At 55.0% G+C, this 13,724-nt stretch overlaps 1 protein-coding gene across 2 annotated transcripts in view; it reads left to right on the forward strand.

The window, feature by feature from the left end:
* The first annotated feature begins 9,919 nt into the window (after positions 1-9,919).
* PLXNB1 (plexin B1) overlaps positions 9,920-13,724 on the forward strand; it is a 206,191-nt gene continuing 202,386 nt past the window's right edge. Inside the window, exon 1 of one of the 2 annotated variants that reach the window (XM_089781349.1) lies at positions 9,920-10,109. The gene's annotated coding sequence lies outside the window, so the exon portion shown is untranslated. The remainder of the gene's footprint in view (positions 10,110-13,724) is intronic. The other variant, XM_089781350.1, reaches the window with a different exon arrangement.

Here is a 13,724-nt window from a genome sequence, read left to right on the forward strand (position 1 = left end):
CGCGGAGCGGGTGCAGGGGGACCTGCAGTGGCGGCAGGACGGCTGGGCTGCCTTCCTGGACGAATGCCGAGGGATGCGCACCACAATGGACACGCTGACGGCACATATTGTGCATGCCATTCACTCCCGTAGCATAGTTCATGCCCCCTCTCATCCCAGCTCCTGCCCCTGCTCCTGCCCCTCCTCCTATCCCAGCTCCTGCCCCTGTTCCTGCCCCTGCCCCTGGCCACCTCTGCGTGCAGCCTGCCCTGACGCGGTCTGCCCAGCGTGGGCAGGCTGGCCCCGGAGGAGCGCTCGCAGTGGCCGCCCATCTCAGTAACTGCCTCCCCTTCCTGTCCCAGTTGAAGGTCTCCCCCCCCCCTTGTAAATAAACAGTTCTCTATTTTGCTGTTCATTCCTGTGTTGGGTATTGTGTAACTCTAGGTAGTGTACAAAGTGATGTGAGAGGCAAAGTAGCCACTTAAATTTAACATGGTGGCAAACTGTGGAGAACGAAATCTGTACTCTATCTCTGGGAGGGGCCCTTCGTAAGTGGTCAGTGGTTTGTGGCGCAGAAATAAATGCTGAGACTTTTCAGTAAAATGTAAACCACAAACTATATTTACATAGATAACAAACTAGCAAGAACGGTTACAAGATGCACACAACAGATAATTAAACATAGTCTAGGCGCAGGAGGACGATTGTGGTGTTGCTGGCCACCTCGATCCTTTGATCCTTCCGGGCCTCAGGAGAGGAACAGCCAGGAGATCCCTCGACGGAAGATGACAGTGAAGCTGGCCACCTCAATCCTTTGATCCTTCTGGGCCTCAGGAGAGGAACAGCCAGGAGATCCCTTGACGGAAGATGACTGGAAGCAGGTACGCTGACTTCAGCCTTCCGCACGAACCCCGCATCCTTGTGGCTGTTCTTTGGGACAGGCGATGGTGGCCTAAACCCTAGCCTAAGCTAAAAAGAAAAACCCTAACTAAGCCCGACGCACCCAACGAACAGACTCGATGACCGCCGACATGCTTTGACCCGACGCTTTACAATTGGGGGGAAGGTAAAGGGAGGGGGTGGGGAAGGGTAGGGGACGGGCGGGAGTAGTCTGGGGAGACCCAGGCGACCCTACTACGGGGCTTGGGCAAACATGTCCACCAGGGCCTCTCTGATGCACACCGCATCCTGGCGTGCCTGGCGCACGGCAGCTGTGTCGGGCTGTTCCAAGGTCTATGCCTCGGCTGCCATCCATGCAGGGAGGAAGGCCTCCCCACTGCGCTCCACAATGTTGTGGCGCACACAGCACGCGGCCAGGACCTCCGTTGCATTCTGCTCGCCCATCTCGAGACGGGTGAGCAAGCAACGGAAGCGGGCCTTTAAACGTCCAAAGGCCAGCTCCACTGGGTTTCGGGCCCGGTTCTGGTCTGGCTGCCCCGTGTAGGGCCGCATTAGCCAGGGCATCGGGGGTAGGCCACGTCCCCGACGACACAGATGGGCATAGGCACATCCCCGACAGTCAAGTCCCGCCGGTGGAAGTAGGTGCCCGCCTCCAACCTGCGATACAGTCCAGAGTTCCGGAGGATGCGGGCGTCGTGTGCCCGGCCAGACCAACCCCCGTAGATGTCCACGAAGTGGCCCCGGTGGTCCATGAGGGCTTGCAGAACGATGGAGCAGTACCCCTTTCGGTTCATGAAATGGGCCGCTCGATGCTCCGGGGCCCGGATGGGGTTGTGGGTTGTGTCCAGGGCTCCCCCGCAGTTGGGGAACCTGAGGGCAGCGAAGCCGGCCATGGTATCATCCACGTCGCGCAGGCGGATGATTTGTGAGAGCAGGATGTCACTGATGGCGTGGACGACCTGCAGAAGGGTGCAGAGAAACACAAGGGAACACATCACATACAGCCAGGGGTGAGTGTGCGCTCCCTTGGGCCCCCCCCCCATTGATTCTCTCTGTCCTCTCACACACACACACACACACACACACACACACACCCCAGGGCCCCCCTCGCCGCACGCCCCCCCCACCGGGCCTGTGCAAGGGAGGGGCGGCCCAAACCCCTGGGCGACCCAACCGGGAGTCTTGGCTGTCCCTGGGCCTGGAGTGCAGCACCCTCCCCCCATCCCACTCCCCCTGGGACTTACCTCCACGACGATCACTCCGACGGTTGATCTTCCCACCCCAAACTGCTGGGCCACCGAGCAGTAGCTGTCCAGTGTGGCCAGCTTCCAGAGTGCGATGGTGACCCTCTTCTTCACAGGGATGGGTGCCCGCAGCTGGGTGGTGGCTCTCTGCAGCGCGGGGGTGAGCCAGGTGCACAGCAGCAGGAAGGTCCGCTTTCTCATTCGGAAATTCCGGATCCACTGGTGGTCGTCCCATAGTCCGAGGACTACCCGGTCCCACCAGTCGGTGCTGCTCTCCAAACTCCAGACGGGCCAGTCTACGGTCGGGTGCTGATGCCACACGGTTGCCAGGGCCTACCTGGTGAGGGAGTCCAAGGCGATCTCTGCCTCCTGGCCCATGAACAGCATGGCACCGGCCTGCAGCAGGAGCCGCAGCCACCTGTACAGCCCCAACAGGGGCCCGACCAGGCACATGGCCACCCGTGGCTCCATAGCAGACAGAGCAGGGCAGAAAAAAAAACCCGCAGGCAAAAGCAGTTGGGGGCCAAAGGGTGGTGTCCCCAAAAGTCAGAGGGCAACCACAGACCCTGCGAAGGGTGTCAGTCCCTGGCAGAGGCCCCAAGGCCCGGGAGCAGGAGATCCAATGGCTGCCCGGCGAGACCCCTTTAACCACGTGTCTGAACGGCGCTCTGGCCCCGCCCCCGGAAAGATCTGCTGGCCTTTGCCCTCTTCAAAATGGCTCCGGGCTTCTGCTTTTCCGGAAAAGTGCTTCGTTACAATGATAACTCCGGGGCCAATGTAGACGCTCCTTTTCCGGAAAAACTGAAAACGGAATAGTAATCTGTTTTACGCATTTCCGGAAAAAGGTGCCAGTGTAGACGTAGCCCGAGAGAATATCTTATTGTTTCTATAGAAATCCATGGTACGCCCACATCTTGAATGCTGCGTATAGATATGGTTTCCTCATCTCAAAAAAGATCTCTTGGCATTGGAAAAGGTTGAGAAAAGGGCAACAAAAATGATTAGGGGTTTGGAATGGATGCCATATGAAGAGAGATTAAAAAGACTTGGACTATACTGCAAAGGTAAGTTGGAAAAAGATTGTGAACCGCAGTTTGTGTACCCTTTCCATTTTTCTGTCAAAAAAGGCTTTTCTGAAATTTGGCGCATCTACACAGCGCCAAAGTTTGGAAAAACCTGCTCTTTCAACACATCCCTTTTTCCTCATAGAATGAGATTTACAGGGATGGTGAAAGAGCGCATTTGTTTTTCTTATTTTTTTATTGGAAAAGCGGATGACACTAAGCTAGGGGGAGAGGTAGATAAGCTTGAGGGCAGAGATTGGGTCCAGAGTGACTTAGACAAATTGGAGGATTAGAATCATAGAATAATAGGACTGGAAGGGACCTTGAGAGGTCATCGAGTCCAGTCCCCCGCCCTCAAGGCAGGATCAAGCTCCGTCTACACCATCCCTGACAGATGTCTATCTAACCTGTTCTTAAATATCTCGAGAGAGGGAGATTCCACCACCTCCCTTGGCAATTTATTCCAATATTTGACCACCCTGATACTTAGGAATTTTTTCCTAATGTCCAATCTAAACCTCCCCTGCTGCACTTTAAGCCCATTACTCCTTGTCCTGTCCTCAGAAACCAAGAGGAACAAATTTTCGCCTTCCTCCTTGTGACACCCTTTTAGATATTTGAAAACCGCTATCATGTCCCCCCTTAATCTTCTTTTTTCCAAACTAAACAAGCCCAGTTCGTGAAGCCTGGCTTCATAGGTCATGTTCTCTAGACCTTTAATCATTCTTGTCGCTCTTCTCTGTACCCTTTCCAATTTCTCCACATCTTTCTTGAAATGTGGTGCCCAGAACTGGACACAGTACTCCAGCTGAGGCCTAACTAGTGCAGAGTAGAGCGGCAGAATGACTTCACGAGTTTTGCTTACAACACACCTGTTGATACAACCTAGAATCATATTTGCTTTTTTTGCAACAGCATCACACTGTTGACTCATATTCAACTTGTGGTCCACTATGACCCCTAGATCCCTTTCCGCCATGCTCCTTCCTAGACAGTCGCTTCCCATCTTGTATGTATGGAACTGATTGTTCCTAAGTGGAGCACTTTGCATTTCTCTTTATTAAACCTCATCCTGTTTACCTCTGACCATTTCTCTAACTTGCTAAGGTCATTTTGAATTATGTTCCTATCCTCCAAAGAAGTTGCAACCCCACCCAGTTTGGTATCATCTGCAAACTTAATAAGCGTACTCTCTATCCCAATATCTACATCATTGATGAAGATATTGAACAGTACGGGTCCCAAAACAGACCCTTGCAGAACTCCACTTGTTATCCCTTTCCAGCAGGATTTAGAACCGTTAACAACAACTCTCTGACTACGGTTATCCAGCCAATTATGCACCCACCTTATCGTGGCCCTATCTAAGTTATATTTGCCTAGTTTATCAATAAGAATATCATGCGAGACCGTATCAAATGCCTTACTAAAGTCTAGGTATATGACATCCACCGCTTCTCCCTTATCCACAAGGCTCGTTATCTTATCAAAGAAAGCTATCAGATTAGTTTGGCATGACTTGTTCTTCACAAACCCATGCTGGCTATTCCCTATCACTTTATTACCTTCCAAGTGTTTGCATATGATTTCCTTAATTACCTGCTCCATTATGTTCCCTGGGACAGACGTTAAACTGACCGGTCTGTAGTTTCCTGGGTTGTTCTTATTCCCCTTTTTATAGATGGGCACAATATTTGCCCTTTTCCAGTCTTCTGGAATGTCCCCTGTCTTCCATGATTTTTCAAAGATCATAGCTAAAGGCTCAGATACCTCCTCTATCAGCTCCTTGAGTATCCTGGGATGCATTTCATCAGGACCTGGTGACTTGCTGACATCTAACTTTCCTAAATGATTTTTAACTTGTTCTTTGTGTATCCTATCTTCTAAACTTACCCTCTCTCTGCTTGTATTCACTACGTTAGGCACACCTCCAGACTTCTCGGTGAAGACCGAAACAAAGAAGTCATTGAGCATCTCCACCATTTCCAAGTTCCCTGTTACTGCTTCTCCCTCCTCACTAAGCAGTGGGCCTACCCTGTCCTTGGTCTTCCTCTTGCTTTTAATGTATTTATAAAAGGTCTTCTTGTTTCCCTTTATGCCTGTAGCTAGTTTGATCTCATTTTGTGCCTTTGCCTTTCTAATCTTGCCCCTGCATTCCCGTGTTGCTTGCCTATATTCATCCTTTGTTAGTTGTCCTAGTTTCCATTTTTTATATGACTCCTTTTTTATTTTGAGATCATGCAAGATCTCCTTGTTAAGCCAAGCTGGTCTTTTGCCATATTTTCTATCTTTCCTACACAGCGGAATTGTTTGCTTTTGGGCCCTTAACAATGTCCCTTTGAAATACTTCCAACTCTCCTCAGTTGTTTTTCCCTTCAGTCTTGCTTCCCATGGGACCTTACCCACAAGTTCTCTGAGCTTATCAAAATCTGCCTTCCTGAAATCCATTACCTCAATTGTGCTGGTCTCCCTTCTACCTTTCCTTAAGATCATGAACTCTATTATTTCGTGATCACTGTCCCCTATACTGTCTTCCACTTTCAAGTTCTCAACTAGTTCCTCCCTATTTGTTAAAACCAAATCCAGAACAGCTTCTCCTCTGGTAGCTTTTTCAACCTTCTGAAACAGAAAGTTGTCTCCAATGCAGTCCAGAAACTTATTGGATAGCTTAGTTTCCCAACATATGTCTGGATAGTTGAAGTCCCCCATCACCACCAAATCTTGGGCTTTGGATAGTTTTGTTAATTGTTTAAAAAAGGCCTCATCCACCTCTTCCACCTGGCTAGGTGGCCTGTAGTAGACTCCTAGAATGACATCACCCTCATTTTTTACCCCTTTTAGCTTAACCCAGAGACTCTCTACACAGCTATCTCCTACGTTCATCTCCACTTCAGTCCAAGTGTGTACATTTTTAATATACAAGGCAACCCCTCCTCCCTTTTTTCCCTGTCTGTCCTTCCTGAGCAAGCCGTACCCTTCCATACCAATATTCCAATCATGCGTCCCATCCCACCAGGTTTCTGTAATACCAATGATATCATAGTTGTATTTATTGGTTAGCAATTCCAGTTCTTCCTGCTTATTACCCATACTTCTCGCATTTGTATATATGGGTCACAAGAAATCTGATGAGGTTCAACAAGGACAAGTGCAGAGTCCTGCACTTGGGATGGAAGAATCCCAAACATTATTACAGGCTGGGGACTAGCCAGCTAAGTAGTAGTTCTGCAGAAAAGGACCTGGGGGTTACAGTGGATGAGAAGCTGGATATAAGTCAACAGTGTGCCATTGTAGCCAAGAAGGCTAATGGCATATTAGGTTGTATTAAGAGGAGCATTGCCAGCAGATCCAGAGATGTCATTATTCCCCTGTATTCAGCTTTGGTGAGGCCACATCTGGAGTATTGTGTCCAGTTCCGAGCCCCCCACAACAAATAGGATGTGGACACATTGGAGAGGGTCCAGTGGAGGGCAACCAAAATGATTAGGGGGCTGGAGCATATGACTTATGAGGAGAGGCTGAGGGAGTTGGGTCTGTTTAATCTGCAGAAGGGAAGAGTGAGGGGGGATTTGATAGCAGTCTTCAACTTCCTGAAGAGAGGTTCCAAAGAGGCTGGAGAAAGGCTGTTCTCAGTAGTGACGAATGGCAGAACAAGGAGCAATGGTCTCAAGTTGAGGTGGGAGAGGTTCAGGTTGGATATTAGGAAAAACTATTTCACTAGGAGGGTGGTGAAGCACTGGAATGGGTTACCTAGGGAAGTAGTGGAGTTTCCATCCCTTGAGGTGTTTAAGTCTCGGCTTGACAAAGCCCTGGCCGGGTTGATTTAGTTGGGATTGGTCCTGCCTAGAGCAGGGGGCTGGACTTGATGACCTGCTTAGGTCTCTTCCAGGTCTATGGTTCTATGATTCTATGATTGGACACAGCATTGCTTTTCTGGGATACCAGAAAAGTGCTGCAGTCTAAATGTAGTCTAAGGGGGAATATGATAGAGGTCTATAAAATCATGACTGGTGTGGAAAAAGTGAATAAGGAAAAGTTATTTATTATTCCCACAATAGAAGAACTAAGGGTCATCAAATGAAATTAATGGGTAGAAGATTTAAAACAAACAAAAGGAAGTGTTTCTTCACTCAGCACAGTCAACCTGTGGAACTCCTCGCCAGAGGATGTAGTGAAGACTAGGTCTTTAACAGCGTTCAGCAAAGAGCTAGCTCGATTCATGGAGGTTAGGACCATCGATGGCTATTCGCCGGGATGGGTAGGAATGGTGTCCCTAGCCTCTGTTTGTCTGTAAATGGGTGATATGAGAAGGATCAGGTAAGGATTACCCCATGTGTTCCCTCTCTCTGGGGCATCTGGCATTGGCCACTGTCGGCTGACAGGATACCGGGCTAGATGGACCTTTGGTCTGGCCCAGTATGGCCGTTCTTATATTCAGTCTGGAAACAAGGTGCACATTTTTAACAGAGTTTAATCAGACATTGGAAAAACATTGGTAAGTACAAGGTTAATTCTTTACCAATTGACCTGTGTAAATCAGAACTAGAGGGTCTCTCTTCATCTCTCTGCTGCCCCCATGGCCTCCCTCTCCTCCTCCCCCCTCCCTGCTGCCCCCCCACGGCCTCCCTCTCCTCCTCCCCCCTCCCTCCAATTCCCCCCCCATGGCCTCCCTCTCCTCCTCCCCCTCCCTGCTGGCCCCCCACGGCCTCCCTCTCCTCCTCCCCCCTCCCTCCAATTTCCCCCCCGGCCTCCCTCCTCCTCCCTCCCCCTCCCTGCTGCCCCCCCACGGCCTCCCTCTCCTCCTCCCCCCTCTCTGCTGCCCCCCCACGGCCTCCCTCTCCTCCTCCCCCCTCCCTGCTGCCCCCCCACGGCCTCCCTCTCCTCCTCCCCCCTCCCTCCAATTCCCCCCCATGGCCTCCCTCTCCTCCTCCCCCTCCCTGCTGGCCCCCCACGGCCTCCCTCTCCTCCTCCCCCCTCCCTCCAATTTCCCCCCACGGCCTCCCTCTCCTCCTCCCCCCTCCCTGCTGCCCCCCCACAGCCTCCCTCCTCCTCCCCCTCCTTCCAATTCCCCCCATGGCCTCCCTCTCCTCCTCCCCCTCCCTCCTCCCCCCCCCCCCCTCCCTCTCCCCTCCCCCTCCCTCCTTCCCCCCCCTCTCCTCCCCCTTCCCTCCCCCCCTGCCTCCCTCTCCTCCTCCCCCCTCCCTCCAATTCCCCCCCCACGGCCTCCCTCTCCTCCTCCCCCCCCTCCAATTCCCCCCCACGGCCTCCCTCTCCTCCCCCCCCTCCCTGCTGCCCCCCCACGGCCTCCCTCTCCTCCTCCCCCTCCCTCCATTCCCCCCTCCCCCTGCTGGCCCCCCCGGCCCCCTCCCCCCCCACGGCCTCCCTCTCCTCCTCCCCCCTCCCTCCAATTCCCCCCCACGGCCTCCCTCTCCTCCTCCTCCTCCCCCCTCCCTCCTGCTGCCCCCCCACGGCCTCCCTCTCCTCCTCCCCCTCCTCCACCCTCCCTCCTCCCCCCCCCCTCCAATTCCCCCCCACGGCCTCCCTCTCCTCCTCCCCCCTCCCTCCAATTCCCCCCCCATGGCCTCCCTCTCCTCCTCCCCCCTCCCTCCAATTCCCCCCCCATGGCCAACCTCTCCTCATCCCCCCTCCCTGCTATCCCCCCCACTGCCTCCCTCTCCTCCTCCCCCCTCCCTCCAATTCCCCCCCCGGCCTCCCTCTCCTCCTCCCCCCCTCCCTGCCCCCCCCATCCCTCTCCCCCCACGGCCTCCCTCTCCTCCTCCCCCTCCCTGCTGCCCCCCCACGGCCTCCCTCTCCTCCTCCCCCCTCCCTCCAATTCCCCCCCCATGGCCTCCCTCTCCTCCCCTCCCCCCCCCCTCCCTGCCTCCTCCCCCCACCCCCTCCCCTCTCCTCCTCCCCCTCCCTCCAATTTCCCCCCACGGCCTCCCTCTCCTCCTCCCCCCTCCCCCCTGCTGCCCCCCCACGGCCTCCCTCTCCTCCTCCCCCTCCCTCCAATTCCCCCCCCCCGGCCCCCAACCTCTCCTCATCCCCCCTCCCTGCTATCCCCCCCACGGCCTCCCTCTCCTCCTCCCCCCTCCCTCCAATTCCCCCCCACGGCCTCCCTCTCCTCCTCCCCCCTCCCTCCAATTCCCCCCATGGCTTCCCTCTCCTCCTCCCCCCTCCCTCCAATTTCCCCCCCCACGGCCAACCTCTCCTCCTCCCCCCTCCCTCCAATTCCCCCCCCCACGGCCAACCTCTCCTCCTCCCCCCTCCCTGCTATCCCCCCCCACTGCCTCCCTCTCCTCCTCCCCCCTCCCTCCAATTCCCCCCCACGGCTTCCCTCTCCTCCTCCCCCCTCCCTCCAATTCCCCCCCCCACGGCCTCCCTCTCCTCCTCCCCCCTCTCTGCTGCCCCCCCCACGGCCTCCCTCCTCCTCCCCCCTCCCTCCAATTCCCCCCCCACGGCCAACCTCTCCTCCTCCCCCCTCCCTGCTATCCCCCCCCACTGCCTCCCTCTCCTCCTCCCCCCTCCCTCCAATTCCCCCCCACGGCTTCCCTCTCCTCCTCCCCCCCCCCTCCAATTCCCCCCCCACGGCCTCCCTCTCCTCCTCCCCCCTCTCTGCTGCCCCCCCCACGGCCTCCCTCCAACTCCTCCTCCCCCCTCCCTCCAACTCCTCCTCCCATCTCTCCGCGCCCTTCGGCCCCTCCCGTGGTGTTAATCCTCCCGCCCGCATCTCCCCCGTAGGCTCTCGTGAGCCAATCAGCGCGAGCCTCACGCGTCGCTCAGGGCTGGGCCCACGTGGGAACGGGGGCGGGGCTCGAGGGAGCGCGGCCTGTCGTAGTGAAGGGGGCGGGGCTGGCAGGCTCTGCTCGCCGAGCCGTTGGGGGCGCCGGGAGCTGGCTCGCGCCCCGCCGCGCGGTCCCAGGTAGGGCGCGGCTGCTCGGCCCGGCAGGGGGCGGGGCCCCTGGCGGCGCGAGGAGGCCGAGCGAGGCTGCTTTGAGTAAGGGGTTGAGCCGGCCGGGCTCCGGGGGCGTGTGAGGGGCGCGTGGGGCTCGCTCGGCCCCCGCAGCCACGAAGGCGTCGCGGAGCCTGCAGACTGGCGCGGCGCGGGCAGAGGGATTGTTGGGACGCGCCTCAGGCGGGCGGGGCGCTCAGGTGTGGCCGGGGGCGGGCAGAGGGATTGTTGGGACCCGCCTCAGGCGGGCGGGGCGCTCAGGTGTGGCCGGGGGCGGGCAGAGGGATTGTTGGGACCCGCCTCAGGCGGGCGGGGCGCTCAGGTGTGGCCGGGCAGAGGGATTGTTGGGACGCGCCTCAGGCGGGCGGGGCGCTCAGGTGTGGCCGGGGGCGGGCAGAGGGATTGTTGGGACGCGCCTCAGGCGGGCGGGGCGCTCAGGTGTGGCCGGGGGCGGGCAGAGGGATTGTTGGGACGCGCCTCAGGCGGGCGGGGCGCTCAGGTGTGGCCGGGGGCCGGCAGAGGGATTGTTGGGACCCGCCTCAGGCGGGCGGGGCGCTCAGGTGTGGCCGGGGGCGGGCAGAGGGATTGTTGGGACCCGCCTCAGGCGGGGGGGGGCGCTCAGGTGTGGCCGGGGGCGGGCAGAGGGATTGTTGGGACCCGCCTCAGGCGGGCGGGGCGCTCAGGTGTGGCCGGGGGCGGGCAGGGTTCCAGGCCGAGCCTGAGCTATCCAAAGGGGCAGAGCTGGTGCGCGCCGGGAGAGGCGCTCCCGAGTGCAGAGAATCGAGGCAAGGCTGCTGGCTGCAGTCCAGGTCCCTTCCCACGGTGTGTACCTGGCCCGAGCCCGTGTTCGTTTGTAGGGGCTGTGGACCCGCTTGCGTTGCAGCCGGAAGGGGGTTCCGGTGCCTTCGTCTTAGTTTCCTGGGAGATGAGCATTGAGGTAGTTGCACACGGTGACCCACTGGCCAGTGGAGGGAAAGCAGCAGCAGAAAAGAATCCGGCTTTGTTTCCGTTGTCGGCTGGAGGTGAATGAGCAGTGATGTGGGGGATGGGCATAGATTTATTCTCTACATCTCATGGTAACAGCTGCTGCTTAAATACTTCATCTGACCCAGCCTCTGGGGAGGAGAATGTAGGGCGGGGGGGCTTATGTTAGTCGCCTGAATCACTTCTGCATAGGTCACTGCAGAGATGGAAACACTATTTTCAGTTCACACTATTTTTCCTTCTGGATTATCAGTGAGTTGGGGGTGATGCATAGCTGCGATAAAGTTTTTGTGCTGAGTTTTTGTGCCTTCTAGTTGCAGTCAAGAGTAGTGCTTATAGATGCCTAGAAGCTGGAATATACTTGTAGCAATATTTCTGTTAGTTTTAATTGTACCATTCTGGTGTGAGTGTTGCAGTGACTCTCACGGGAATGGCTGTTCCTCCTGTACTAAGGCAGTGCTTTTCAGCTTTTTTTTTTTTAAAGCTTGTGGGTGGACCCCTTTACAATTTTAAATGGAGTTGTGGGCTCTTTTGGAAGTCTCAGACTAGAGGATGTAAGCAATTAGTTGACTACCCGCTGTATGCTTACCGGATAGTCGACTAGTCACTCTCCCTCCTCCCCCCACTATCTGAGAAGCAGCAAGGGAGGGAGCCGGAGCCAATGCTGGGGGGAGCTGGCTTAAAAGCAGGTTCTCCCTAGCACCATCATGGGGGAACCCAGTGGGGAAACTGGTGGTGCTTCCACCTTTTGAAATGTAGCAAGAGCAGGGCTACATTTCAAAAGCAGAAGCACTGCAGGGATCATGGGCCCGCCCTGCTGGCTCCATTCTCCCTGCTTTTGAAATGTACAAGAGCCCTGAAGGCTCTTGTTACATTCCAAAGGTGGCAGCGCCCTTATCAACTAATTGAACAGTCAATGTAAATTCCATCAACTATTTGATTAGTTGAGTAATCTAAATTTAACATCCCTATTTTAGGATTAATCTGTGCACCACCACAGGTCCATTTACCAGTGCTTATAAAACATGTCTTTGAAGGATTTGTCTGTCTGTCTTGTCTCATCATTTTTTTTTTTTAATATTTGTTCCCCAATGTTAGTCATCCAGGACTTCCTAAACATTGTCAGATAAGCTTCTTCTCTGTTAACTCTTAAGCACCTGGAAATCAGTCTTGTGTCTGGAAACTGCCTCTTTTGGTTTTAGTTTTCTCCCATGGGAGGCATGAAAGATGTACTAATATTGATGTTAACTCCATTTTCCCCTGGCTTGTGCTTTTTGCATTACGCTCTTCTTCGTTACTGGTTCTCAGCTTTGCAATCAGTCCGGGAGCCAGGATAATTGGGTAGGAACATTCAGTAATTCCTTGCTTAACACGTGTCCGCTTAACATGTTTTCATGATAGCATGATTTTTTTTTGGTAGGGAACATTTTTCAAACAACACAACCATCCCCGCAATAACACAATTTTCCCGACCGACCGGCTGGTCTCCCTTGCCTCCCTGCAAAAGCGGCAGAGGATTGCCGCTTGACGCACCGTTCCCCGGCGACCTCCTCTGGCCGGATGTCTTACTCCCTCTCCTCCGCTCCCCCTCTTGCAGCTGGTGGCTGGGTTTCCCCAGCTGTCTGGTCGCAGCTGTATGGGGCTTCCCCTGCCTCCTTGCAAAGTGGTGGAGGTTTGCTGCTTGCCGTGCTGTTCCTCGGTGACCCCTCCTCGCTGGACTCAAGGAGGCAGGGGAAGCCTCGCGCAGCTGTTGGTGGCCAGCCAGATGGGGAAACCCAGCCGCGGGCTGCAAGCAGGGGGTGGAGGAGAGGGAGTGAGGCATCTGGCCAGAGGAGGTCGCCGGGGAACGGCGCGGCAAACGGCCGCCGCTTTGCAAGGAGGCAGGGGAAGCCCCGCGCAGCTGCCGTTAACTGGCCAGCTGGAGAAACCAAGCTGCCGGCTACAAGCCCTGTCCCCTGTTCTCCCCTTTCCTTCCCCAGAGCCAAACACCTCCTCTCCCTGCTATACCCCAGTCCCCTTTCTCCCCCAACCTTATATCTTGGTTCCAGCTGCTAACAAGTGCAGGCTGGAGCTGCGAGCGCAAATGCAACCCCCACCTTTTCCATTATTTTCAGTGGGAAAATTGACCCTGCATAACACGTTTTCACTTAGCACAATCATTTTCTGAAACATATTTACCGTGTTAAATGAGGAATTACTGTATTTGTTGGCAGAGGGGGAGCTAGCTGATAGTCTGGGAATACAAGTGTGATGATGGGAAGTAAGTTGGTAGTGAAATATGTGTCTCTGGTTGGGTTAAGAGGCCATTATTAACTACTAGTGGGAGTTACCCGGCGTTGCTCGGGCAAGTGGAGGAACATTTAGAAAAACAGTAGTCCATTATCGTTTTTTGAATGGTAGAGAAGTTGCACTGAGTTCTATAGGGATTAAACTATATAAAGTATAAAACAACCAATTTTACATGTTATTAAAACTTTATTGTAAAATCTATTTTTTTGTTTCATTATTCTTAGCAAATATGTACAAATTTTTTCCATTTCCAAGTCTTGAACATGCAACGTAGAGTTGTTCATGTGAAAAGCAAGATGTCTCGAAATCAAT

The sequence above is a fragment of the Pelodiscus sinensis genome, chromosome 11 (assembly GCF_052426305.1).
Source record: "Pelodiscus sinensis isolate ZL-2025 chromosome 11, ASM5242630v1, whole genome shotgun sequence".
Lineage (NCBI taxonomy): Eukaryota > Metazoa > Chordata > Testudines > Trionychidae > Pelodiscus > Pelodiscus sinensis.